This window comes from Canis lupus, chromosome 28 (genome assembly GCF_011100685.1).
Source record: "Canis lupus familiaris isolate Mischka breed German Shepherd chromosome 28, alternate assembly UU_Cfam_GSD_1.0, whole genome shotgun sequence".
NCBI lineage: Eukaryota > Metazoa > Chordata > Mammalia > Carnivora > Canidae > Canis > Canis lupus.
In genome coordinates, this window is record NC_049249.1 from 30,525,902 (window position 1) to 30,553,202 (window position 27,301).

General features: G+C 41.1%; 1 pseudogene; it reads right to left on the reverse strand.

The window, feature by feature from the left end:
* Positions 1–7,149: 7,149 nt before the first annotated feature.
* Positions 7,150–27,301, reverse strand: part of LOC119866504 — a 55,661-nt pseudogene continuing 35,509 nt past the window's right edge.

The window sequence follows — 27,301 nt, forward strand, 5'->3', positions numbered from 1 at the left end:
ATTACAATGTATTATATCACATATAATAATTATATAATAGATAACACAGAATAATATATGCAATATATTATATAAAAAATACATACGCCAGTTACAGCATCCTCTCTTTGGACCTTCAGATTAGGGGTTGTAACAGCTCAGCTGCTATGACACTATTCCTTTGGTTGTCTTAGCCACACCTCTGCAAGTAGTACCTTTGTAAATAAACCCATCTCAAATTATCCTATTTTAAGAATGCTCTTTCCTTGTGGGACGTTCTCCTCCTGGCGTGATTTTGGAGCCAATTTCCTTTCTGTGGAGTTTTGCCAAGGAAAGAGAAGAGGACGGTGTCTTTGGATGAACTCAGGACCCCCACGAGGTGCTCGTCTTTTCTGGACCTTGTGATGAGTCAGATACCAGGGTTGCTTTACCAGGTTTTCACACTGGGAGGGTCTGTCTCTGGAGGGCAGGACTTTGTGGGACCAAGGATGCAGTAGTGGGCAGAAAAGCCAAGCCTGGGAGAAGCCCTGATCACCAGCTGCAGACTGGAGCCACTCCAGGCAAAGGAAGAGCCACAGGGTGTGAATTAGGGTTTGGTCATGGCAGCTGCCCAGGCATTTACTGAGTCGTTTTTTGGGTTGTGTCCTGCAGTCCCTCCCGGTGACACAGATTTGGGCTGCCTTTGTTTCTGTGTTTGATGCTGGGTAGAAAGTCATTTTTTTTGTTCTCTCATCTTCTCTCAAGAGGATTGTCTTTAATCTGGGTCGCAGTGACAGTATTTCCCCCCAGAACTTTTTGGACAGTAACTTCAAAGTCAAATGTAAGTCCAGCTCCTGCTCCTGGACCTGGGAGGAGCTCCGTGGTTGTCAGTCTTTGCCTACTGGCAGAACTGCTGGGGAGCTTCTAGAAACTCCCATCTGGGTTGATCCAGTGCAGAAGTTCCAAGGCACCTAAGAACGTGATCCCCTTAGTTCCCACCACTCTGGAAATCTGCAGAAATCTTAGGTGTAGCTTTGGATTTGACATGATTTGCAAGTAGAAAAACCCCAGCTTGCATGTGGGTCCAATCCCCCCATTTTACAGATGGGGAGACTGAGAGCCGACTGATGTGAATGAGATCACATGCTTGGACTCATGTCACAGCTTGGACCGGGGACTAGGACTTCCAGCTCCAATCCGGCCTCCTGGAGGTGTCTCAGAATTGGTGACACTAGAGGTGAGACCTGGCGAGGAGGACATCAGGCACTTTTGGAGCTCAACTTAGTTCTCCTTGGCCCAATGGATGGAATCTGCTCTCGGGGTTGCACAAAGGAAGAGGGGAACGGAATTCTTCTACTCCTAGTGCAGGTGCCCTGTGCAGATGGGGTCACCTCCCTCGTAGCCACACACACCATGGAAAGCAGCAAAAGGCCGCAAAATGGGTGGAAATGGTTCTGAAACCACCTCCATTGCATTCCTCTCACCTCTTAAAATGTATGTCATTGCTGTCTGAGAATTCTCCTTTCTAGCAACTTCTCGGGCATGTTACCAAGCAAAGCAGTACCTTTGGGGAAATAAAAAACCACCTTTGAATTAAACCTTTTGACTATATATACATATATATATTTATTTATTTTTAAAAGAATAGCAGTTCACTGGCTAACACTATGCATTTGATGAGTGAATTTTATACTGTTAATGAGGTGAGTCAGAAGAGCTATTTTTAAAAAGGGGTTAGTTATGAATATGATATGCATATTTTTGGAGATAAAAAGGCCTTATTTCTATAAAAAATTGAAATGGGAAGGGACGAGGCAGAAATGCTGATAACCCCCAGGACTCCTGATGGGGACTAAATGTTACTGCCGGTGGCAGAAAATTTAATGTCTGAAATAAAAATAATTTCGTTGCTTCCTGGACAGAGACCAGAGAGCATGGAAGCTCCATGGGCCACTGTGAGATTTGTCATTTAGTTGTAACCGATTTCCATAAATGGGATTTAGAGCTGGATTTTATATATTAAAAATTGAGTGCCATGGATAAAGAGCAGTTCTAATTTCAATTACTTGGGCCTTTGTGGTCCGTGCGGTGAATATTTAGCGGCTGAGCACGCAGTGGTTTCACAGGTGCTGTAAGTGTTCCCTCAACTTGCCCGCTGGGCCCCTGGGGACCCTTTTCCTTCTGGTTGTAAACCTTGTTTAGAATACAACTCTCCCGTCGTCCCCAAAGTTTGGTGTTTTGGGTCACCGAGGCTGTCATGTTCTGTGACTTGGTTGTGGCAAAGATACCTCTTGGTGGCCTGAGATGAGGAGGGAGATGTGGTGCTTCTGGGTGCTTCCCATTAAATAGGGTATTTTTCCAGGAATGTATATGCCCCTGTCCACTGTTTCATTATCTGAGCAAGCTTTAAAAAATAAAAACAAAAACAAAACAAAACAAACAAACAAAACCTCTCATGCAAATAGTTTTAGCATTTTTCTGATTGTAGAAATAATGCTTATTGCAAACATTATATATATTATATATTTTACCACCTGTAAAATGTATATTTAAAGAAACAGCCATGGAGGCACCTGGCTGGCTCAGGAGGTTAAGTGTCTGCCTTTGGGGGCAGGTCATGGTCCGAGGGTTCTGGGATTGAGACCTGCATGAGGCTCCCTGCTCAGCGAGGAGTCTGCTTCTCCCTCTCCCTTTGCCCCTCCCCTCTGCTCATATTCCCTTGCTCACCCTCTTGCTCTCTTTTAAATAAATAAATAAATAGATAGATAGATAGATAGATAAATAAATAAATAAAATCTTAAAAAAAGATAACCATGAACACTCCACCCAAAGATGTCTTCTGTTCATATAATATTTTGATGGAGGGGCATCCAGGAGTCGTTTTTATGCTTAAAGATATCCAACTCTACACATATATATTTAGAGATAAACATGGTGCCACACCATAAATGTACTTTTAAAACCTGCTCTTTCTATTTAACAACACGTTGTGGACATACTTTGTTAATGCTAGGATTTTTTTAAATGCCTGTGTTGTATTTCATTGTATTGATCTTCTGTAATTTATTGAATCAGCATCTTATTGGTGGACATTTGGGTGATTTTCAGTTTGTCATTATTAAAAACGGCCCTGAAATATTTATACTCATACCCTGCATCCTTATAGATGTCCTCAGGACAAGTTCCTAACAGGTGAATTTTTGGGAAATAGTAAGCGATCTTTGAAGCTTCTAAAATGTACTGGCTCATCCACTTGCCCCACAATCTTTTAAATCTTTGCGCAGGAAGGGGGGAACTCATTATTTTAATTTGGGTCCCTTAATAGTTAAGGTTTTTGTTTTCTCCTCTTGTATTTATTCTTTGTTTACAAGAAGATCAGCTCATGCAAGTTGAGACTGTCATCTGCCCATTTTCCATCTCCTGTTCCTAGGCGAGTGTTTGAGACATAGAAGCAGCTCCAATATGTTGAACGTTGAATGAATTATCTTTCCTCTCCTTGACTCATTTTCCCCCCTTAAAGGTGCTTGTCTTTTTATCATTGCTTTTGAAGAGCTTTTTATATAGATATTAGCTTTTTGTCATAAGAAGTGCAAATATTTTTCCCAGGTGGCTCTTTATGTTTTAACTTTGAGAATTTTTGTTTTACACGTGGAATTTTTTGCCCAGGGTCACTGTATCAATATTTTCTTTAGCTTTACCCTTCCTGTTCAGCTTGAGAAAGGGCTTTCTCGGTCTAGAGTGGTAAAACTGCAACCTTGATTTTTTTATTCTAGTTAGTTTTAATCATTTCATTTCAACTTTTAGGTCGTTAATTCATCTGAATGTGTTTTGATGAAATACAGGGATTTACCTTGAATTTTTTTCTTCTCCCAAATGATTTACCAGTTGTCCCAGTAATCTCATCTTTCCCCCCATGGTTGTAAGATTTTTGCAGACAGGGAGCTGGGGAGAAGGAACTAACATTTATTGGGGGACTGCAGTTTCCCAGACATGGGTTACCTGTTCTGTATAACAGTTCTGATGGAACCCTGCAAGGTGGAAGTCACCTCCAATTTGCGGACCAGCAGGTAGAGGCTTAGAGAGCCAAGAAGTTTGACCAGAGTCCGTGAACTCAGGCCCGCAGGCCCCCAACCCCTTGCTCTTTCAATGGCATTCTGCTGCCCTTTCCATCCAGCCTCTGTGTATCTCAGAGCCCAACCTGAGTTCCACCCAGTAGTGGGGTTGCAGGCATTTAATTTGCTAACGCCAGACCTTGCTAAGGCAATAAAAAATGAAATTCTTGAGTTAAGAAGTTTAGCGAAAAGTAGTATTTTGGTGGAGAAAGCAAAGGTATATTTATAGCCTCCTTTCTATTCCTAATAGCTGAGCATATTTTTCTCAGCTCCTGGACTTGGAGTTTCCAAAGAAAGGTGCAGCAGGTAGAAGCAGAGAGTATACATTTTAAGCACTTACACGGAAGGAAGGTTATAGTGTGGGAAATAAGGATAATGAATGGTATTTAAGATGTGCAAAAGGCATTCAAAGTCATAAATGTTTGGTGATTTTAGGATGGCAAGCATTATTATTTTATTGTTAAGACACAATTTGCTCTGTTAAGCTGAGGTCCGGCACTAAAAGTGATAAAGTTATTAAAGAAGGCTGCTTTGTTCAGTAGCTAGCTGGGCTTTGTGTGTAGTTTTGAGGCAACAGCAGTATTTTACCATAATGCTGTTTCTGAATCGTGAGCTAAATATGAATAATCATTTGAGCATACTTTTCATGATGCCAAGAATTTAAATTCTGCAACAGTGTTCATCACTGACAAGGCGGCACGCTAACACCTAGAACAATGTAAAACAATTGTGCATTTTTAGAAGCTTGTATTTATGCATATTGGCACATGAATCTGCATTTTTATGTTCATTTATTTTATTAGGCCACAGTTAATCTGAAACAAACTTGGACAAAATAACAAAGATTTTGTATTTTATAAAGCTAAAATATAATATGTGATATATTTTGTTTTCATAATTATAAATAAATGTTTCAAAAATAAATAAGAATAAATATGATGTAATAGATAATAGAAAACAAATGCTACATAAGTCACAAATATACTCTCTATTACATATATTCTGTAATTATTATAGATTATATGAAATATATTATCAATAATACATTTGGGAATTGAAAGATGGCACGATGTCATCTTTTTTTAAGATTTTTATTTATTCATGAGAGATAGAGAGAAAGAGAGGTAGAGACACAGGCAGAGGGAGAAGCAGGCTCCCTATGGGGAGCATGATGCAGGACCCTGGATCAGGCCTTGAGCCAAAGGCAGACAGTCAAGTGCTGAGCCACCCAGGTGTCCCATCATATTTTGTATATATTCTCTCCTGGTGCTGCTGGCTTGCTTGTACATTTTCTTCCCAGTGTCTTTTTTTTTTTTTTAAAGATTTATTTATTTATTTGGGGGGGGAGAGAGAGACAAAGAGAGAAGGGGGGGGGGAGAGAGCGGGGGGAGGGGCAGAGGGAGAGGGAGCCAAGCCAACTCTCCACTGAGTGAGGAGCCCAATGCCAGACTCAATCCCAGGACTTGAGATCATGACCTGAGCTGAAATCAAGAGTTGGACGCTTTAAAAGACTGAACCACCCTGATGCCCCTTTATGGTGTCTTTCTAAGAGCATACACCTTCATTCTGAAGACGTTTATCATTTGTTTTCTTTGTAAATGCCTTCTATGTTCCAAAAATTGGTTGGCTATACCAAGATTCTGAAGATTTTCCTCCTATATTTTCTTCTAAAAGTTTTATGGATTACCTTTTACCTTCAGGTCTCTGATCCATTTCAAATTAATGACTGTGTATTGTGGGAGGTATATGTTAAAGTTCATTTTTTTCCATAGGGTTATCAAATTGTTCCTGTGCTATTTGTTCAAAGATTCTATTTCCCCATTAAATTACCTTGGAGCCTTTACCAAAAAAAAAAAAAAAAAAAAAAAAAAAGAAAAGAAAAAAAAAGTTATATGTATGTGCAGCTCCATTTCTAGAGACTGTATTTTGTCTCCTAGGTATGTCTTCTATTATCTGAGTCTGGTACCACATCTTAATTACTGTAGCTTTATAATAAATTTTGAAATCAGGTAGGGCAAGATCTCCAAATTTAACCTTCTTTTTAAAATTGTTTTGGCTATTCTTGGTATCTCTACATAAATTTTTTTTTAATAATTAAGAGATTTTATTCTAGTAGCTATAATTACAGTGCTTGTTTGTCGAAATGAAAACTGAAAGCAAGTATACAAAACAGTTGATTACTAATCGTGTATTGAAAGCAGTAAGAGGTTCCACGACACCAAATAAACCAGTTCTGAGAACTTCCCCAAGATAAAGTTGAACAGCTCCAGCTTCTTCAGTGTTTACCAAAATACAAAAGAAGACAGTAGAGGTTGTTGTTTCGATGGCAGATCTGACCCTTGCAGGCTGAGGGAGTGAAAGCACATGTAGACAGGGGCTCCCGGGGCTCGGGGCTGAGGCCCTGGGATGACTGGCCTGCCCGCCCGCACTCCTGCTGGTGAGACCCCAGGTGGCCCAGAGGAAGCCAGAGTGCCCACACTGCCTCCAGGGAGGCTTGGGTCCCTCCAAGGGGTCCGTGAGCGGTAATGCAGCCCCCAGCCCATCTCCTGGGTGGCCGTGTAAGCACAAGTACAAGCACAAACACTAGGGGGATACAGGATGACCCGAGACAAGAGCGATCACAGGGACCCTATTGTGACTATGCAGAATGGACTGTGGCTGGTTCTGGCCCGTCTCATGTTCCCAATGGGAAATGGCCCACTGGTGGACTGGACTCTGGCCGCCCCTGCAGAACCTACACTAGGCACATATCTCCCTTCTGTGTGTTCAGGTGTTCTCCTTTTCTTTTATTTGTAACGATTTTAAAAATGCACTGAGTTTGGGTTAAAAATCAACCACCAAAATGGATCTCAACATAGACCTAATGCCCAGAGGAGGCCGTGCCAGGCTGGTCCCACACAGCGACTCCCGGGGGCCCCGTGTGCCCAAATCCCTTCTCAGTATTGAACGGTGGGTTGATTCTCTTTGTACAATAGGAAAAGCTGAGTAATATTGCATAGGAGTACCAGAAACTGCCTCGTTGGGAACACAAAACTATTTACATTAAATAAAAACCCGGCTGCAGGCTGCGTCTGCACATTTACAGCGTGGTGGAGCACACTGTGACCGACCGTGGAGACAGCTTCTGGCACTCACACCACAGGAGAGCAAAGCAGGGTGGAAGGAGGGAGTGAGGGCAGGGGGCGCGGAGCGGGTTGGAGAGCCAGGCCAGTCCCTCATAGAGCCCATCCCCGCTGGTGGCACAGGTGGCCTGAATGCACCAGTTCCTGTGGCGCAGGGAGTGCAGCCCCAGCTTGTCCGTGATCTCAGCCACATCTGTGGCCTTCGGGAGGTCCTGCTTGTTGGCAAGCACCAACAGGACGGCATCCCTGAGCTCATCCTCCGCCAGCATCCTCATGAGCTCCTCACGGGCCTTGTTCACACGCTCCCGGTCATTGCTGTCAACTACAAAGATGAGACCTCATGTATTCTGGAAGTAGTGGCACCACAGAGGCCGGATCTTGTCCTGGCCACCCACATCCCACACGGTGAAGCTGATGTTCTTGTGCTCCATGGTCTCCACGTTGAAGCCTATGGTGGGAATGGTGGTCACCATCTCCCCCAGCTTTAGTTTGTACAGGATAGTGGTCTTCCCTGCAGCATCCAGGCCCACCATGAGAATGAGCATTTCTTTTTTTTTTTGCCAAAAAGGCCCTTGAAGAGGTTAGCGAAGATATTTCCCGTGCTGTAGACTGGTGGGAGCAACACTGGCCAGAGAAACCCTCGGTGGCCGCAGCGAGGCTACTGCTCCGAGCCAGGTGTTGGTTTTGCTCCCACCTCTACATACATTTTTGAAGCAGCTTGTTGATTTGTATAAAAATGCAGTCTGGTATTTCTATTTTATTGTGTTCATTCTGTAGACCAGTTTGAGAGAATTGATATCTTAACAGCATGGAGACTTTAAATTCATGAACACGGTGTATTTCTCCATTTAAGACTTATTTAGTTTTTCTCACCAATATTTTTGAAATTTCAGTATATGGGTCTTGTATATCTTTGTTTAGATTTATTCCTAAGTATCTTATGTATTTGATGTCGCATACAAATGGTATTTTTAAAAATTTCATTCTCAATTGTTTTTTGCTTATATCTAAAAATAGAAATGATTTGTATATGTCAATCTTATATTCTGGGGCCTTATTATATTTATTCACTCTAATGATTTTTTTTCATTCTAATGATTTTTAAATAAATTTCTTAGAAGTTTTCTGTATATATATAGTAATTATATATATATAATTATATATATGACATATATATATATATAAAATTATGTTGTCTATAAATTATGACAGTTTTATTTTTCCCTTTCCAATCCTTTGCCTTTTATTTTTTTATTTTGGTCTTATTGCATGGTTAGAACTTTCAGCACAAAACTGGATAGAAGTGGTAAGAGCAGGGGTGCCTGGGCGGCTATTGGTTGTATTGACTCTTGGTTTCAGCTCAGGTCATGATCTCAGGATCCTGGGATTGCCTGTGTCAGCCTCCATGCTCAGTGTGGAGTCTGCTTGAGGATTCTCTCTCCCTCTCCCCCTTCCCCTGCTTATGTGCTCTCTCTCAAATAAACACATCATTAAAAAAAAGAAGAAGAAATGGTGAGAGCAGACACCCTTACCTTGCTCCTAATCTTAGGAGGAAAGCACTTATCATTTTGTCATTAAATATGATGTCAGTTGTAGGTTTTGTAATATTCTTTATTCCACTGAGGAAGTTCTATTTATGGTTGGCCAAGAATTTTAATCATGAATGGTTGTTCAATTTTGTCCAACTTATTTTCTGTTAGTATTGAAACAATCATATTATTTTTCATCTTTGTTTTGTAAATACAATGAATTATACTGGTTGATTTTCAAATATTGAATTAATATTGCATTCCTGGAATGTACTCTACCTTGCTGTGATACTGTCCCTTTCATTAATTGCTGAGTTTTTCCCTTCCAACATTCTGTTGAGGGATTTTGCGTTTTGTTCATGAGAGATATTGGTCTGTTGTTATTTTTTCTTGTAATGTGTATGTCGGGATTTGGTATCAGGTTTATGCTGGCTTCATAAAATGAGCTGGGAAGCATTTCCTACAATTCTGTGTTCTGAGAGAATTTGTGTAAGATGGACATTATTTTTTTCTTAAGGTTTGACCATGTCTGGGAAGAACATGAACGACTCTTGCTCATGACTAGGAATAAAGTTGCCGAATCTCCACTGGGCATTGACAATGAGACTGGTGGATCAGAGGCAGGTTATTACCTACAGTACAGCAAAAAGCAGGAGAATTCCCTGCCTCAAGGGAATGTGGTGATATGGTGCCATCAGAGGGTGGTTATGCATGTGTGAGTTGTGCTGTAGCTGAGAAACCCAGGACCTAGAGCTCAGCACCTTCTTTTAGCAACCAAATAAGCTGGTCTTCCTTTTCTGGGGAGAGAGTAGGCCCATGGTAGTTACTCTGTGGTTGCTTTGTCCTATGTTAACTGCCCATGTGAGGGGCACAGACCCTCTCAGTGTTAGGGGATGATCCGGTCTTCACGTTGGCATGCTCACCAAGGACATGCAGGGATGCAGCATGCAGGCTGCCTTTTCAGCAAAATCATCTGGGCATGAGGTTTTCTTTACAAGAAAGTTTTTGGTTATAGGCTCAACTTCTTTAATAGATATTGAGCTTTTCTGATTTTTAAATTTCTTCTTGAATCAGCTCTGGTAATTTGTGTCATTTAAGGAACTTACCTATTTCATGTAAGTTGCCAACTTTTATTAGCGAAGTATTCATGATATTTCTTTTGTATTCTTTTGATATCTGTAGGGCCTATTGTCATTTCTGAGAGTAATAACTTGTGTTTTGTTTTTAAAATTTATTAGTTTTGCAAAGAGTTTATGAAGCTTGTTGACTTTTTTCCAAGATCAAACTTTTGACTGTATTAAATTTCTCTACTTTTCTAGACTATTTTTTATTTTACTGATTTCTGCTTTTACCTTTATTCTTAGCTTGTGTTTAATAAGTTATTTTTCTAGCTTCATAGTGTAGAAACTTCAGTCTCTGCTTTTAAATCTTTTTTCTTTTTTTCTAGGATAGGCACTTAAAAAAAAGATTTTATTTATTTATTCATAAGAATACACAGAGAGGAGAGAGAGAGAGAGGCAGAGACACAAGCTGAGGGAGAAGCAGGCTCCAGGCAGGGAGACTGACATGGGACTCGATCCCGGGTCTCCAGGATCATGCCCTGGGCTGAAGGTGGCGCTAAACCTCTGAGCCACCCAGGCTGCTCTAGGATAGGCACTTAAACAATAGTTTCCCTCTAAGCCAGTATATCCCACAAATTTTGATATTTTGTGTTTTTATTACTATTAAGTTGAAACACTTTCTAATTCCCTTGTGCCTTCTTTGATTCATGGATCATACAGCAGTATATTATTTAATTTCCAAATATCTGGAGTTTTATATTTATATTAATTTTATTTATTTTTGTTAATTTCTAATTTAATTTCATTAGGGGTAGAAAACTAAGATGTTAACCTGTTGAAATTTATTGAAACTCATTTTACTCTGGAGTACATTCTCTGTGCACTTGTAAAGAATGTATATATATTTTAAGATTTTATTTATTTATTCATGAGAGACACAGAAAAAGAGGCAGAGACATAGGCAGAGAGAGAAGCAGGCTTGCTGCAGGGAGTCTGGTGCAGGACTTGATCTCAGGGTCCTGGGATCAGGACCTGAGCCAAAGGCAGATGCTCAACCACTGAGCCTGCCAGGTGCCCCCCAAAATGCATATTTTGATGTTGGTTTTGGTGTTCTAGATATCAATAAATCCGATTGGCTTATAGTATGGTTCAAACCTTGTCTGTCCTTAGTGAATTTGTATTTACTTGTTCTATCAATTACTAAGAAACATATCAAAACCTCCAATTATGATTGTGGGTTTGTCTTTTCTCTTTTGGTTCTGTCACTTTTTGCTTCATATATTTTGAAGCTCTGCTCTTTGGTGCATTCATGTTTAGGATTGCAGTTCTACTTCATGCAGTGATTCCCTTATTGTTATAAAATCTCTCTATGTCTTGGGATATTTTATTCCCTGGAGTTTGTATTGTTTGATAATAATACAGGTACATCAGCTTTGTTTTGTTGCTGTTTGCATGGTATATTATTTTCTATCCTTATACTATCATCTTGTGTCTTTATTCTTATGTTCATAATAATTAACAATATCACTTTAAAAAATTATTTGAGACCGAGCAAGAGAGAGAGAAAGCACACAAGCAGGGGGAGTGGCAGGCAGAAGGAGAAGGAGAAGCACACTCCTTGCTGAGCAGAGAGGCTGACATGGGGCTCGATCACGACCTGAACCAAAAGCAGCTGTTTAGCCGACTGAGCCACCCAGGTGCCCCAATAATATCACTTTTAAAACATTATTTTTAAAGATTTTTATTTATTTATTTAAGAGAGCGAGGGAGAGAACATGAGCAGGGTGGAGGGGCAGACTCCTGGCTGAGCCCAACACAGGGATCATGACCTGAGCTGAATGCAGATGCTTAACTGACTGAGTCACCCAGATGCTCAGATAATATTGCTTTTTGTATACTCTCTGTCATTTCTGGATTTTATTCCTTAGTTACTTTTTTTCCTGCCTCTTTTGGGGAGTAACAAATATTTTTTAGTGTTCTCTCTTATTTCCTATAGTGACTTCTTGGCTATATTTTTTATTGTTTATATTATATTTTGTGGTTGCTCTGGGGCCAACAATACGCATCCTTACCTGATCTAAGCCTGGGTGCTAATATTGTTCCACTTCCTACTTCAGTTTTTACACTCTCCATTTCCTACTTCACCTTTTCCACCCAACAAACCTAAGGACTTTAAAACACTTTAATTTCTTTTACCCACAGCCTTTCCTTTGTGCTCCAGTGGTCATACATTTCACTTTTTCATAATTATGATCCACAGCTTACAATGTTTTTATTTACTTTAAGCCATCCTTTTAGGACTTTTAAAGGGATCAAGAGAAGAGAAACACAGCCTTTTATGTTTATCCAGAAATTTGCCTTTGCTGGTATCTGCACTTCTTCCTGCACTTGACACCCATTTCTCTTCAGTCTGAAGAACACCCTCTAGCCTTCCTCCTAATGCAGGTTGCTAGCAATGAATTCCCTCAACTTGAAAAAAAAAATGGAAGTGTGTTCATTTACTCTAATGTTTGAAGGTTGTTTTCTGTGGGTATAAAATTCTCAGTTGACACTTTATTTTCTTTCAGACTTTCCAGGTTGTTTGTCATGATACTGAGTTTATGCAGGACTATTTGTCTATACTCTTCTTTTTCCCAGGCTGGTTCTCCCACATGTGCATGTTCTTTGTCTGGTTTCTCTGCATTCTCCCTGTTTGGTGTGCAATTCTTTGCCCTCCTGGCTTCCTGCTCTTCTGTGCTGATTCCTATCTTGTTACTACTCATCTATACCTGAACATCTCTTTCTTTTCCACATCTCTACTGAAGAATAGTTGGGTGTGGTAGTGGCAGTGACCCAGGAGTCAACTTCAGAAATTACTTTAGGATGATTCTCTTACGTAGACACCACACTCTGTTAAGTTTTCTGTCCAAGGGACATGTTTCTTTTCTATTTTTGACATTTAGGGGAAACTGTACTTGTGATGGAGACCCTCAGTCATAAGCCTTCTGGGTCATGACGTGGATGGACTTTCCCGCCTTCTCCCTCTCCTTTCTCAGCCCTCTGGAAGAAGCACCCTTGGCCAAGAGGCTGGGTCACAGACAAACAGTACATCACATCCTTCTTCAGCTCTCACTTCACTGCTGTTCTGTACTGGCCTAGTAAGCATCTACAGGAATATCATTCCTTGCTTCACACAAGCCTCACCAGGCTCTTTCCATCTTGGTGTTCAATAGGTGAATCTTTCAGTAAATAACATTTTTCAGGAGGCTTGTGTCCTGCTATGGATCTAAGGTGTTATGTATTAACTCATAGAGTTCTGTTTCATTTTGGCCTATAATTTACAATATTTGATAGCTTTTATTCAAATTTTGTGTTTTGAGGTTATAGCCATTACTGTATTTCATTGACAATGAGTTTTTTGTTCTTTAAAAAATATGTATATATAATGTATATATGTAATGTATATGTATATAATGTATATGTGTATATATAATATGTATGTATATTTTGTAGGTTTCTATGTGAGTTATAAAGAACAAAAAAACCCCTTCCTTTATCATATCCAACTGAGAATCCACACACTGTTTCAAATGGCTTTCATCTAATTGGTTGATGTAGATAACTTTGATAAATAAAATGCCAGGGGAAAGGGCAAATCTGTAGAAGCTTCTGAAATGAAGAATTTAACTCTATGTAACTTTGTTATTTGGCCAGGATTATCTGTCTCTCATTCTAAAATTTGCATTGTGACAATTCTAACTATAATCAGTTCTCAATAAAAAGTGTTACTCATGCTCCATTTTATTTATTCAGAATATATTTATTTAGCACTAACTATATGTCAAGCACTGTGCTTTGTGCTACTTCAAAAGGGCAGTATCAGGTTGGGGAATGTCTGGATAATCTTTACAAATGAAAGTAGCGACTCAAGGTGATGGTCTATAGTACCTTGTGTAGAGTTGACTCTCAGCACACATATGACAGATTAATGTATATATTTCAGTTATCAGTTTTGGGCCATGAAGGATGATATCTTCCATTGTCCTTGGGGTTCTCACTCACCATTCATAGTCTGATGCTAAGACCTTATTTTCACTTGATCATATTTTGAGTTAATTTCTGAATTTTGAACTTCTTGACACTGCCTTAAAATAATAGAAATGGCACACTCCTAGAGACTCAGGGGAATCCAATACAGCTTTAAGATTGATGACAAGGGGACAGAAAGACTTCTGAATAGATGCTAAATGACTTATGTAAATAAGTGTTTATAAGCTCTTGACAGTTTTGCATGGTGAGATGGGTAGCATAGGGACTCCTTCTCAGCCATTTCATCTTAGCTCATTTATCCTTTTGCCAGTCTTGTTTTTGCATACTTTCATTTGTTTTCATTATTTCTTCTGGATGCTTTCCATATGAGTCTTAAACTTTTTGCTCCAAACTTTGTTGATACCCCCCTGATAATAATCTGAACTCAATCAGAACCCAAGTGAAACATATACTCCACATTCAAAGGGGAGAAAAATCAGATTCTGGGGATGCAGTTGGCTCCTAAGCAAAATACTGAATCATTTCCCCAAAAGGGGAAGGTAAACAAGTCACTTAAAACCTTTAAATGGGGCAGCCCTGCTGGCTCACCAGTTTAATGCCGCCTTCAGCCCAGGGCCTGATCCTGGAGACCCAGGATCGAGTCCCACATCAGGCTCCCTGCATGGAGCCTGCTTCTCCCTCTGCCTAAGTCTCTTCCTCTCTCTCTCTCTCTCTCTCTCTCTCTCTCTGTGTTCTCATGAATAAATAAATAAAATCTTAAAAAAAAAACCCTTTAAATGGGTAGCTCAGCTTTCCATTAAGCAGACTGTACATGTGAAGTGGGAGATAAGAGAACCTGGAGCAGTATATCTTGAGATGTGTCACTGATTTGAGTTAAATGGAGAGGTGGGATGCTGTTTACCCTCCCAGTGAAGAGGCGGTGTGGTGAATGCTTGGCTGTTTAGAACACGGAAAGGCTTATGAGTTTTTCTACACTAGGAGGTAAGGTGAATGCTTAAAATGGCCGATGTAAAGCCTAGCCAATTACAGAACCCAAAAGTGAGCAGCTCTGGTCCTCTGGTCTGTTGCATTTGGAAGAAGAGCTGACAATTAAACTGTCAGGCCAGGCAGATGACACACTGAAATTTAGAGCTGCATCAGTCAAAAATATAATATTTATAACCAACCAAATTTGAAAGAACATTGTTAGGCCTAAAATATCTGAACATGTAATCTCTCAGCACAGAGAACAGACTTGATAGGATCTCATCAGACAGCTAATGAGTATTTGAAAAATAGAATAGGAACACGAGCGTGGTCAGGAGTGATTTGAGCCTAAGTTGCAATGTGGAAAGGAGAACTTTTGGATGCTCACATAAGCCAAATGTTTTGGAGAAGCAGCAGTTGCATATATTAAGAGGATCAGTGATATTTTCTTGAAATGTAGCAAGTCACAGGGAGTCCTCTCCAAGCTACATACTGCAAGACTTCATCCAGGATTTGAAGGAGCCCTTTCCAACCAGATTTGATTTGATTTTTAAAGATTTTATTTTTTTATTTGAGAGAGATTTTGAAAGAGAGCATGAGTGGAGGTGGAGGTGGGGGGAGAGGGAGAAGCAGATGCTTCACTGAGCAGGAAGCCCGACATGGGGCTCAATCCCAGGATTCCAGGATTGTGACCTGAGCTGAAGGCAGAGAAAGCAGATGCTTAACCCACCGAGCCACCCAGGTGCCCTTCCAACTGGATTTTAAATTCCATGAGGAACATGGTAACTGGCCTTCTCTAAATGAATGCTCAGGTTTTTCCTTTTGGCCTTCTGGAGCTGCCAGACTTGATTTTCTTGTTTCTGATTTGCCCATTTTACATGACTTCATTGAGAACCTTCTTGCATTAAAATGGCAAAGATATTCAAATCCTGAACAAATGTCACTTGGGCATGCAGGGCAGGTCTTCCATAGATTATTGGTAATAACTTAAATTTCAAAATGAGTGCTGCAAGCTTAAGGGGACTTATGCTGCACTTGACCTCTGAAGAGCTCTCATTTTATGAGGTCTCCTGGTCCCTGAGATGCCTGAAGATAGCACAATTTTCATAGTTATAAAAAAAAAAAAAGGTTTGTACCTAAGCCTGGGGTGGATTTGAGTTTTCTCAGAGGTAAATTTCAGAAAGAACTCTTTCCATCCTTTTTTCCTCTGTTCTCAGGAAGAACCCTTGCAACTTGATTCTTCAGGTAGGATGTGCTACACCAGGAAATCAGCAGTGGATATGAGTTTTGCTGGCCCTGGTCCCATGTTTTCCTACTGATTATCAAGGATGCTGAGGGCAGATGGCCAAGGAATCTGATGTTGGGACTGAAAGGGGGCTTGGAGACAAATAGTCTGAACAAGTGCTTGGGATACGAGATCATTTTGCTCCATTGTGTTTAAGATTTCATTACTGTGTTAAGCTTGGAATCACATCTGTGGCTTTACATTAGCTCAGAGAATTACTGTCATCTTGCAATGGAATAGTTTTTTTTTTTTTTTTTTTAAACAAATGCCCCTAATAAATCTCTTAGCAGGTACTCTAGCAATGGAAATCTTATTTGAAAAATCATCTCAATGAAATCTGGAGCTTAATATGTATTGGAATTATCTATTGATTTCACTATACACTGATAATCTTTTTCCTACTTTTCATAATAAAGCTAAATACAATTGTTTAGTTAAAAGTTCTCTTTCTTTACATTAGGTTTAAATTAAAAAAAAGTTTTCTAATATTTGCATCTACAAAAGCAGTGTTTTTCATAATTTCTTTAGCTTCCCTAGCTGCTGACAATCTGTCTCTCTGCATAGTGCTGGAAGGCTTTCAGGCCTGGTGTCTGATTTGAGGTTGACAAGGAACCTTGACCTTGGCAGCCACAACAGAGTGGGTTTATGGAAAATTCTAGATACTGTAATAGTCAGGATCTATTTCATTTTTATTCCTATTTCCATTCCAGTGACTACAATTACTCATCTTTCTTAAAAATGAAGACATTCCCATAAAAAAATCCTAGAATATGATAATGTATAGACATAGCCTTGGCAATAAATTAAGTGGAAAATGTGAAGACTCAGGCAAAAATTTGGCTTCTGTATTAGTCAGGGTTTTCCGGAGAAAATAGAACCAATAGGATGGATCGATCTGTCTATCTATCTATCTATCTATCTATCTATCTATCTATCTATCTATCATGAAGGTTTGGCCCAAGAGATTATGGAGGCCGAGAAATCCTACAGTCTGCCATCTGTAAGCTGGAGTCCTAGGAAACCTGGTGGTATAAATCTTAGTCTGAGGGTGGGAGAAGATAAGACATCCAGTTCAACAGTGAGGCAGAAAAGGGGGGAATTCTTCCTTTTGTTCTATTCAGGCCTTCAAAGGATTCGATACCCACCCACACTGGGGAGCACAATCTACTTTACTGAGTCCAGCCATTTAAATGCTAATCTCATCTGGAAATACTCTTATAGACCCATCCAGAAATAATGTTTACTGGGGGCATCCCATGGCCAGTCAAGTTGGCAGATGAAATTAACCATCATAGCATCTTTTCGATAGTCTAAAATAGCATTTTTTGATTTCATTTTTTTTCTTTTATAACCTACCATCAGCCTCTGTTAGTATTGAATTTCTATTACATGGTAACTGGCAAAGCCTTGCTACTTATATCAGGTGGATCATAATGAAGAGTTGGTCTCTTAAAAATTGGTTCTAGGTTATGTGCACCAGGCATAAAAAGAAATAAAGCACTGAATACTTATCCAGTTAATTAGGTCATTGTGGACAGCCAATGTGAATAATCTAATATGGTGCTGAGGCAGAGGGCGAAGGAGTTTAAGGGTTCCTGGGATCAAAAAAGAGGCAGCCACCTCAGTGACCTCAGTGTAAAGGCACATTTCAAGTCCTCCCATATGCCTCATCCAGCAGGTTTATTTGGCTGAAGATTTAGGTCAGCCAAGTCCTGGGAAATGAGAAAAGGTTTTTGGACCAGGATGGATTCCCTTAAAGGAGCCAGGAATCCTCGATGCTGATAACTCACATTTGTTCTCTGAACATCTTATCTTGGTTTTGTAGCCTGGAAGGAATTTAACTGTCTCCTTCCTGCCCATCCTAATCTCATATCCCTTTTTTATTTGAGACCCATTGCCCTGGGCAGGTGCTCAACTTTATTTGCCCACTTGGATTCTGACTTACTTCTCCAGGAAGATTGTTGATGTGTGTGTGTGTGTATGTGTGTGTGTGTGTGTGGTGTATACATGCCCCTTGTTAGGGCCATTTGTCTATTTGCTGACCTGCTAATTTAGCCCTCCTAATTTTCCTTATTTCTCAATTCCCTGTTTTTGTACCTTCCAGGCATCCTAAGATTCCAGGGGAGATAATGGGAAAGGTGAGCAGCTGTGTGAGATTATGACAGCCCTCCCATGCCAATGTCCTTTAAAGTACTTCCACTCTTGGCAAGGCAAGGGTCTGAACCATCTTTCTCTTTTCTAATTGGACATACTTCCTTCTCTATCCCCAGGACTTATGTCTTAACTCATAGTCACTGGATATGTGGCCGAAGTGAGACACTCCAAGCAAAGTGTGAGTTTTAAACAGAGAAAACTTCATCCCTCCATTGCTGGAGACAAGCCACTGAGTCCCTGTCCTGTCTGATGAGGAGCAGGTGCAGAAGAAGCTGCTCTAATCAAAGCTAAATGCACACATCTTACTGAAACCTGAGTTTGCTGTGCTTTATAATACCTTAGTTTGATGGTAAATGCAAATGATAAATAGACCATTATATGCACTTCATTAAAAAGTGTGTTTTAGCTCAGTCATAACTGATGATAATGGAGTGCCAGCTGAACACTAAATGGTAATACACGATTGAACTGGAGAGTCTCCAGCTGTCTCCATGATATTCTGGATACAATAGAAAATAGATTAGATTATCCCCAGAGCATGCTAGGACTCTACACTAAGAGCTCTTTGTTGAGATATATGATAATATCCCTGGAATGGTGTGGAGAACATCTTGGTTTGATGATGTGTTAATGTTGAAATATGCATGGATGTTGATTTTTTTTGAAGAAGATGTTATTTACTTATTTATTTTAGAGAGAATGAGAGAGAGAGAGAGATAATGCACGCACACAAGTAGGGGGAAGAGCAGAGGAGGAGGGACAAGCAGACTACCTGCTGAGCACGGATCCCAATGCAGAGCTTCGTCGCAGGACACTGAGATCATGACCTGAGCCAAAATCAAGAGTTGGATGCTCAACCAATTGAATCACCAAGGTGCCCTGGATGTTAATTTTGATGGTGTTTTATGAGGCATCAATGCTATGGGGTTTTACCATTTTCCTATGAACCATTCCTTGGTATAGTTAATTTCTGTTGGAGATTTTAGTGATTTGATTAGAAGTTTAGAAGATGAGATTAGATAATCATCAAAAAAGATGATACTATAGTGCCAACATTAAGGTATGGAGGATAGGGATCAGAATTATTTGAGTTTGAAAGGCAGCCCTACCACTTTTTTTGTTGTGTGATATTAAACTTTAGGCTCCTCTGCTGTGAAATTGGGATAATAGTAGAACCTTCCTCCTCTAGCTGTCATGAACATGAAATTAGACAATGACTCATTCCTATAATGATTGAAATAGCCAGATGAACTGTACCTCCAGAAATGGATTCTTCTAGTCTATCTAAATATGAGGGAAGTGAATAGAGGCACTGGTCATTTAAATCTAGGGAGACTTTACAAATGGTTTTCATGTCCCAAATGATGTCCAATGTGGTTGAAGGTGATCATAACAACTTCAGACTCAGTGAGTTTTTGGACTGTAGACTCAACTGTTTTTGCTCATGCTCACATTGCCAGGACTTAGCACAGTGCTTGGCATATAGTAGCCATGAAAAATATTTGTCTCTCTGCTCTCAGTTTTGCCTTCTTCCCAACTTTCCTTTACTCTTCTTCCCAGAGTTTTCTTTCCAAATATGGATTTAAACCTGTCTTTTACTTGCATACAGAAATGAAAAGAGAGGTTCCCTCTTTTTAAAATTATTTTTTATTTTTTCTATTGGAGTTCAATTTGCCAACATATAGCATAACACCCAGTGCTCATCCCATCACGTGCCCCCCTCAGTGCCCGTCACCCAGTCACGCCCACCCCCCACCCATCTCCCTTTGCACCACCCCTTGTTCATTTCCCAGAGTTAGGTGTCTCTCATGTTCTGTCTCCCTGTCTGATATTTCCCACTCATTTTATCTCCTTTTCCCTTTATTCCCTTTCACTATTTTTTATATTCCCCAAATGAATGAGACCATATAATGTTTGTCCTTCTCTGATTGACTTATTTCACTCAGCATAATACTCTCCAGTTCTATCCACATCGAAGCAAATGGTGGGTATTTGTTGTTTCTAATGGCTGAGGAATATTCCATTGTATACATAGACCACAGCTTCTTTATCCATTCATCTTTCATTGGACACCGAGGCTCCCTCCACAGTTTGGCTATTGTGGACATTGCTGCTATAAACATTGGTATCCCGGTGTTTCACTGCATCTGTATCTTTGGGGTAAATCCCCAGCAGTGTAATTGCTGGGTCGTAGGGAAGTTCTATTTTTAACTCTTTGAGGAACCTCCACAGTTTCCAGAGTGGCTGCACCAGTTCCCATTCCCACCAACAGTGCCAGAGGGTTCCCCTTTCTCCACATCCTCTTGTTAACTTTCCCCATTCTCACTGGTGTGAGGTGGTATCTCATTGTGGTTTTGATTTGTATTTCCCTGATGGCCAGTGACGCAGAGCATTTTCTCATGTGCTTGTTGGCGGTCTCTTCAATCAAAGGTTCCCTCTTTACTGGGAGCATCAACAATTTGGAGAATCTCAGTCTAGACCTGCCAGGGCCCTGCCCATTGGTGGAGCAGAAAGCAAGAAAATCAAGGGCTCTAGCCAGGGTCCCAGCAGGAAATGGACAGTACAACCCAACAGGAGCAATTTGAGAAGAATTCAACCAATGGATTATATGTAAAGGTATATGGAATGGACTTAGGGAAACCAGTGAGGGATAAGACAGTACTCCAGGCTGCTGTCACCATCCCTATACCTAAATAGGCAAGGAGGGGACAGTTCCTGGAACCTGGGAGCACCTCCTGATGGGAGCCATGGCCTTTGGCTGCAGAACCTGACTGGGGGAGTAGCTGAGAAATAACCTCCCTGATCAATCTCATTTTCTTTCTGCTTTAATCTCCTACTGGTGACTCCCCCTGGGACCAGGCCAACCAGAAGCCAGAGTGCCATGCAGAGGTAACACAGCCCAGAGCTGGGCGGGAAAGGGTGGATATGGGGCTGGAAGAGCCAAACACGAGATACCCAGCATCTTATGGAAGTAAGTTTGCCATCTTGAACCTCACAGAATGAACTCCTCTCAATGGAGAACAGAAAAGCATGCTGGGCAAACAAAAACTAAGGGAATCTTCATTCTCCACATTGAGAAGAAGCTGGAACCAACGTCCGTTGACATTGAGCCTTATTTTCTTCTCCTATGGTTTCCTGAGGTTTAGAGCTTGTTGTTGCTGTGACCACCGACACCATATTTTATCAAAACCTTTCAAAACTTACACCTGAAACTATATATGCCTGGCTTTTAAGTGTCTATAAATAGTTTCTTTAATTTGAGCATTCCTTACAAATCTGAGGACATTTTTAGTTATTTTTCTTCTACCTCCTATAGGTAATTTATCTTATGTAGTATTTAAAAATTACCTATAGAATGCCATGGCTCTTAGATCAGTCTCAAATGAATCTCTGGGTATACTTTTATATCTCTGGTGTTAGATTTATACTTTTCCCATTGGGTCCTTGCATATCCTCTTCTATAAAGTTTTCAGGTCACAACTGATGGGCTTTTATAGATATTCAATTCACTCAATCAATTTCACCTTGTGTAGAGAGAATTAGTCTTCTGAGTTTTCTGACATTAGCAATACATAAAAATCCTATAACAAAGTATGCTCTCATCTCTTTGAAAATGAGTAATGAGGCATGACAATTTCTTTCTGAAGCAATAATCAAGAAAAAGAGCCCTGCATTTAATTCATTATGTGAACCCATAGAAAGAGCAAAGGAAAAATAAATATTTTCACCCATTTGAGTCAACTTCAAGCCTAAAATTATAGGTTCTTGCTACTTGGACTTAATTGCTGTGACAAAGAAGCACAAATTGCTGTGATCAGATCTCTCATGGAATACAAAAGCACGAATCCTTGACATTTTGGAGAGTAATATAATATAATCATCTTTGCCTTAACCTGAACTGATTTTCTTTCATAGTGTTTTTTTTCTTTTTTTAATATTAGAAATGAAGACAAACCCAAACCTCAGGAAATTTAAGTGAAAGTCCTGTTACTGAAAGATTGTCTGTAATAGGTGAGAAGAACTTAGGTCATACCATTTTGCAGTACTCAAATTTATAATAAGTAGTGAATATTCTTATGAACATCAGGATTTGGTTAATTTGAAAGTTGCACACTTTCTTAATACCCCCAATTTAAATGTCAGTCTTTGTTATCAGCATCAGTATGGTGGTTGGAACTGGGTGGGTCTCAGAAACAGTCGCAGGTTGAGGAGAAGAAAGGCCCCCTTACAGGGTCATGAATAACACTCCAAGGAGGGGCAGCAAGGAGTGTGGACAGTGGTGTGGGGAGTGGAGTTAGTCTCTCCTTGCCCCCTCCAAGTCTGTCCCAAGAGAACCTGCTTTTGCATCTTGGGGTCCTCTTCTGACTCTATCCTTGTTTTTAATGTCAGAGTTTCATTCTTTTTTAAGCTTTATAAAAATTGTGAAATAGTTCAAGCATGCAGAAAATTTCAGAAAATAAATGCATGTGCCTACCACACAACTCTCTCAAATATTATGATTTACCATAGTTGCTTCAGGATGTTTTTCTTTTATTAAGAGAAAAAGCCTCATTGTATGCCTGGTGTGGGGTGGGTATGTGGAGAGAGTAGGGCAGGACTTCTCTCCCCTACTCCTAAGGCTTTTTACTCCTGTAAGGGGCTTTTTCCTGCTCTTGTCATTATTATTACTTTGGGGCTCAGCCAGCCCATGATCTTAACCACCCCATACCTCTTGGATGCCATCTGCCAACTCCTGGTCAATCGTGAGGCTGAGCATTATTCATTTATTTTTGGCAATTCAGGCTTTTCCCGGGTTGTCTTTTCTCCTTATTGATTTGTAAGGATAAAGAATCTTTAATCCTTCTGTGTGATAGGTGATAGATATTGATCCTTCGTCAGTGAAACAAGCTGCAAATATCTTCAGCTGCAGTTCGCCTTCTAACTTTATAGCATCTTTTCTTACCAAGACCTTTAAAGTTGCAGAGTGCTTAATTATACCAATCTTTCCTTTTATGGCTTCTTGTCTGCGTGTTCCTTCACAGGCTAGTGAGGGAAAGGCAACAAAGGTGCTGAGGCCGAGACCATGGTTGGGTCTTTCCGGGCTTGGGTCAGTGGGCTCACCTAGTGGCAGGAGCAGAGGGGTGAGCTCCATGCTGTCCTCAGAGCCCGGGCCTGCCAGGCATCAAGCTCCCAGCTCTCTGGCCACCTGCTCTGGGTCCCCAGCACCCCAGTCTGCTGGGCACGTGAGCACAGGAGTGGCTTGGGGGCCAAGCTTGTCCTTTGGGGGTCCCTATGCTGTGCAGCCAATAAACTAACAGGTAGGCTGCACTTTTTGGAAGCAATAAGAAAGTTGGATTCAAATGTCCTTGGGAAAAAGCCTTTATAAAATGCAGCCAAAGAATCTATACTGACAATATGACTTTGCAAGGCAATCCTAAGAAATCCATTTATGTAATCAGAGCATGAGCTCTCTCCTTGTCCCAAGCAGCTCCAAGCTCGATTCAGTCTGCACAGTGAATCGAGAATCCCACAGCCTCAATTTACTGCTTGCAGCCGAGGCCAAGGCCATTTTTCTCTCTTCAGAAGCATTCATATGGCCTTAATATTGCAGGGGTGAGGGGCTTTCTCTGCTCCCCCTGCCTGGTGGTAGATCTGTGCCAAGGCAGAGATTTCATCTCTTATCAGCTGCATGTCCCCACAGGCCCAGCATAGGCCTGGGGTGGGCACGTCGCAGCTGGCAGCCCTGCCTCTGGTCAAGCTCCCTGTTGCATTTAAGAGGACAAGTGGCTCCTTGGTGCTTGTAAATAATATGTGGCCTTGGGAATTGGTGGGACGCTCTGTTCTGTATGTGAATGCTGCCAGCAGTGTGACCTGATCAGAGACAATTTGAGCCCGGGAATAAGGGGTGATCTCTATAGTCACACCCTGTAATTTGATTTTGGTTTTCAACAGGTAAGAGGACCCTAACATTGCTTTATTTATCTTTTTAAGAAATTATTATTAGCTGATGTATGGGTGACCTGATGGAAACAAACCTAAAAGCGGGTGCTGGTATCGAATGTAGCAGAAGGAATGGGACAACATGGGACAAATAAGCACACATCGAGGAAGGCCAAAGTAGCAAGCCAAGGAGGCATCCATTCAACTAGCATTTGTTTCTGGAACTTTCAGCTAAGTTATCTCACTGGCTTCTTAAAGGAACTGACCTTTATTGAGAGCCTTGTACCTGCCACCTACCTCCCACTTACTCTCCTCCAGCCCTCCAACAGCCCGGTGAAGGAGCAGATGTGGTTCCATTTTTAAGATAAACTTTTAGAGCAGTTGTAGATTTCTAGGAAAATCACTAAGATAGTGCAGAGAGAGCCTATGCACCCAGACCTAGTTTCTGCTATTGCTAACATCTGACATTAGTATGGTACGCTTATCACAATAAACGAATCAATACTGATCTATTATTGGGATGCCTGGGTGCTTCAGTCGGTTAAATGCCTGCCTTCTGCTCAGTTCATGATCTCAAGGTCCTGGGACCCAGCCCTGTGTCGGCTCTGCAATTAGCAGGGAGTCTGCTTGAGATTCTCTCCCTCTTCCTCTGCCCTCCCTCTCGCTCACTGCTCACTTGCGTGCGTGCACTCTCTCTCTCTCAAACAAATACATACGCACATACATAAAATCTTTTAAAAAATATTGTTGTATTATTTATTATTATTATTTTATTATTGACCAAGGTCCATACTCTACTCAGATTTCCTTAGTTTTTTACTCAATGCCCCTTTTCTGTTCCAGGATCACATGCAAGACACCACATTACATTTAACCATCATATCCAGTTTAGGCTCTTTTTGGCTATGATAGTTTCTCAGATTCTCCTTGTTTCTGACATTAATGGATTTGAGGAGTATTGGTCATATATTTTTAGAATGTGCCCCTCAATTGCAGACGGTATGTTTGTCTGATGTTTTCCTCATGATTATAGGTTTTTGGGTGGAAGACCACCCAGGTAAAAGGCTGTTCTCATCATGTTGTATCAAGGGCACTTCCTTTTGCTGACAAAGAAACTGAGGCAGAGAGGGGGCAGTGGCCTGCCCAGGCCTCCAGGAAGGTCCAGAACCCATTTGAACCTGGCTTTGTCTGGTCCTTTTACTCCATGACCTTGTTCTCTTGCAGGGCTCGAGAGGGGCATCGAGATTCCAGGAAGGTGGTCCCCTCCCTCAAATAGCTACCTCTTCCCATGCTGAGCCCTTGCTTCTTCATCTAGCCACTATAGGTGTTTCAAGTCTGTGAAGGAGGTGGAAGGGTGGGGAGGTGTGTCCTAAGTGGGGATGGGGTGACCCGGCCAACTGAAGAACCCAGATGTCCCCTCTGCCCTTAGTGAGGGCCCACCCCACCTTCAATGGTGTTTGAGATTAAAATGTTTATTTCCTTCAGGTTTTCTTTGTTTTTTTTTTTTTTTTTAAGATTTTATTTATTCATTAATGAGAGAGAGAGAGAGAGAGAGAGAGGCAGAGACACAGGCAGAGGGAGAAGCAGGCTCCAAGCAGGAAGACCAATGTGGGACTCGATCCCAGGTCTCCAGGATCATGCACTGGGCTGAAGGCTAAACCACTGAGCCACCCGGGCTGCCCTCCTTCAGGTTTTCAATTAACTTGATACACTTACAATCATAGTCTGACAGAGTTAATAGCCAAGGCAATGTCTTCCTACTACCAGTCATCTGGCAGGAGGAGTTCTGGATCAACTTTCTAGGCTGCTAGGATTCAGCTATGACTTTGAGAATCAGCTACAATGACTTCTAGTCTGTCTCTCTTCTTTCTAAGTTTCCAGTTCTTGAGAAAAACCATTAAACTGGCTTGACTTTGATAAGCTCCAAACAAGTGGCAGAGTCAAATGGCACAAACATAGCCTCTGGGGGCCCATCCTGTATACTGGGACCAGAGAGGGTTGGGGAATTGCTCTATGCTTACGTTTCTGATGTACAAATAATGGTTTTCAGAGCATCATCCCTGGACCAGCTGCATCAGTATCATCTGGAAACTTGATAGAATTACAAATTTATCTGCCCTGTTCCAGGCCTGCTATGTTTCAAACTCTGGGGGATGGGATCCAGATGTAGACATCATCGTGCTTAGCCTGTATTTGACTTTTTCATTTCGTGTCCCTGGATATTGCAAATAGAGTCTCCTTCAAGGCAGGTGCTCGGAGCCTTTGCGTTAGTAGATGTGCTGTTAGGGTGTGCTTGGTTGGCAGGAGTCCAGCCCTGCTATCTGCTCTGCTCCTTCCCATTCCCTCCTGGCAGGTAGCTGACAGTTTTTACTTGATAAGAACAAAAACTAAGCCAGAGCCCCACGGTCTACTTAAATCCTACTTGGGATGGTATGTAGGTCATATCTTTTCCAGTTATGGAAGGACCGAAACAAAGGACTTAAAATTTGTCAGGCCCCAAAGGGATTTTTCCACCCATGAATCTGAAAACTCCAGGAATTGGTTCTCATTTTAGGAGAATCTGGAGCACGGTGCTCAAATGATGTCACCAGTGCCCCTGCCTCTAATTTCCTTTTGTGCAAATTTCTCCTTCTGACAATTCCCTCCATGTGAAGATCCCCAGCAACTTCAGGCTTATATATTCGTCTGGCTTACGATCTCAAGGAAAGAAAGCTCCTAATGCTGCCTAAATCCACACTAGTCTTCTGGTCAAGCATCTCTGATTGGGTCTGTTTGGATTATGTGACCTTCCCTGGGACCATCACTGTCTCCAGGAGCTATACCCCCTATGTGGTGGATGTGGGACCTCCTGCTTGACAACTATGGAACCATGCCCACTGGAAGTGAGTTAGAACCAGTGGTGTCCTAAATGTCTACCAGCCCACACTGCTGAAGGGAAATGGAAAACCCTAATTTGTGTCATTGGCTGATTTCCACAGTGTAGTTGTTCTTACTGTGGCTGATTTCAAGTTACCAACATGGTATCACTGAAGGTGGGTTGGGAAGAAATGCACTATAGCACGGTGTTGTTATAGATCATTTTCTCTAGGCAGATACCTAGAGATCATTTTCTCTAGGCAGATGTAAACCACCTCAAAAGCAAAGATAATGAATTGCAAACTGTAGT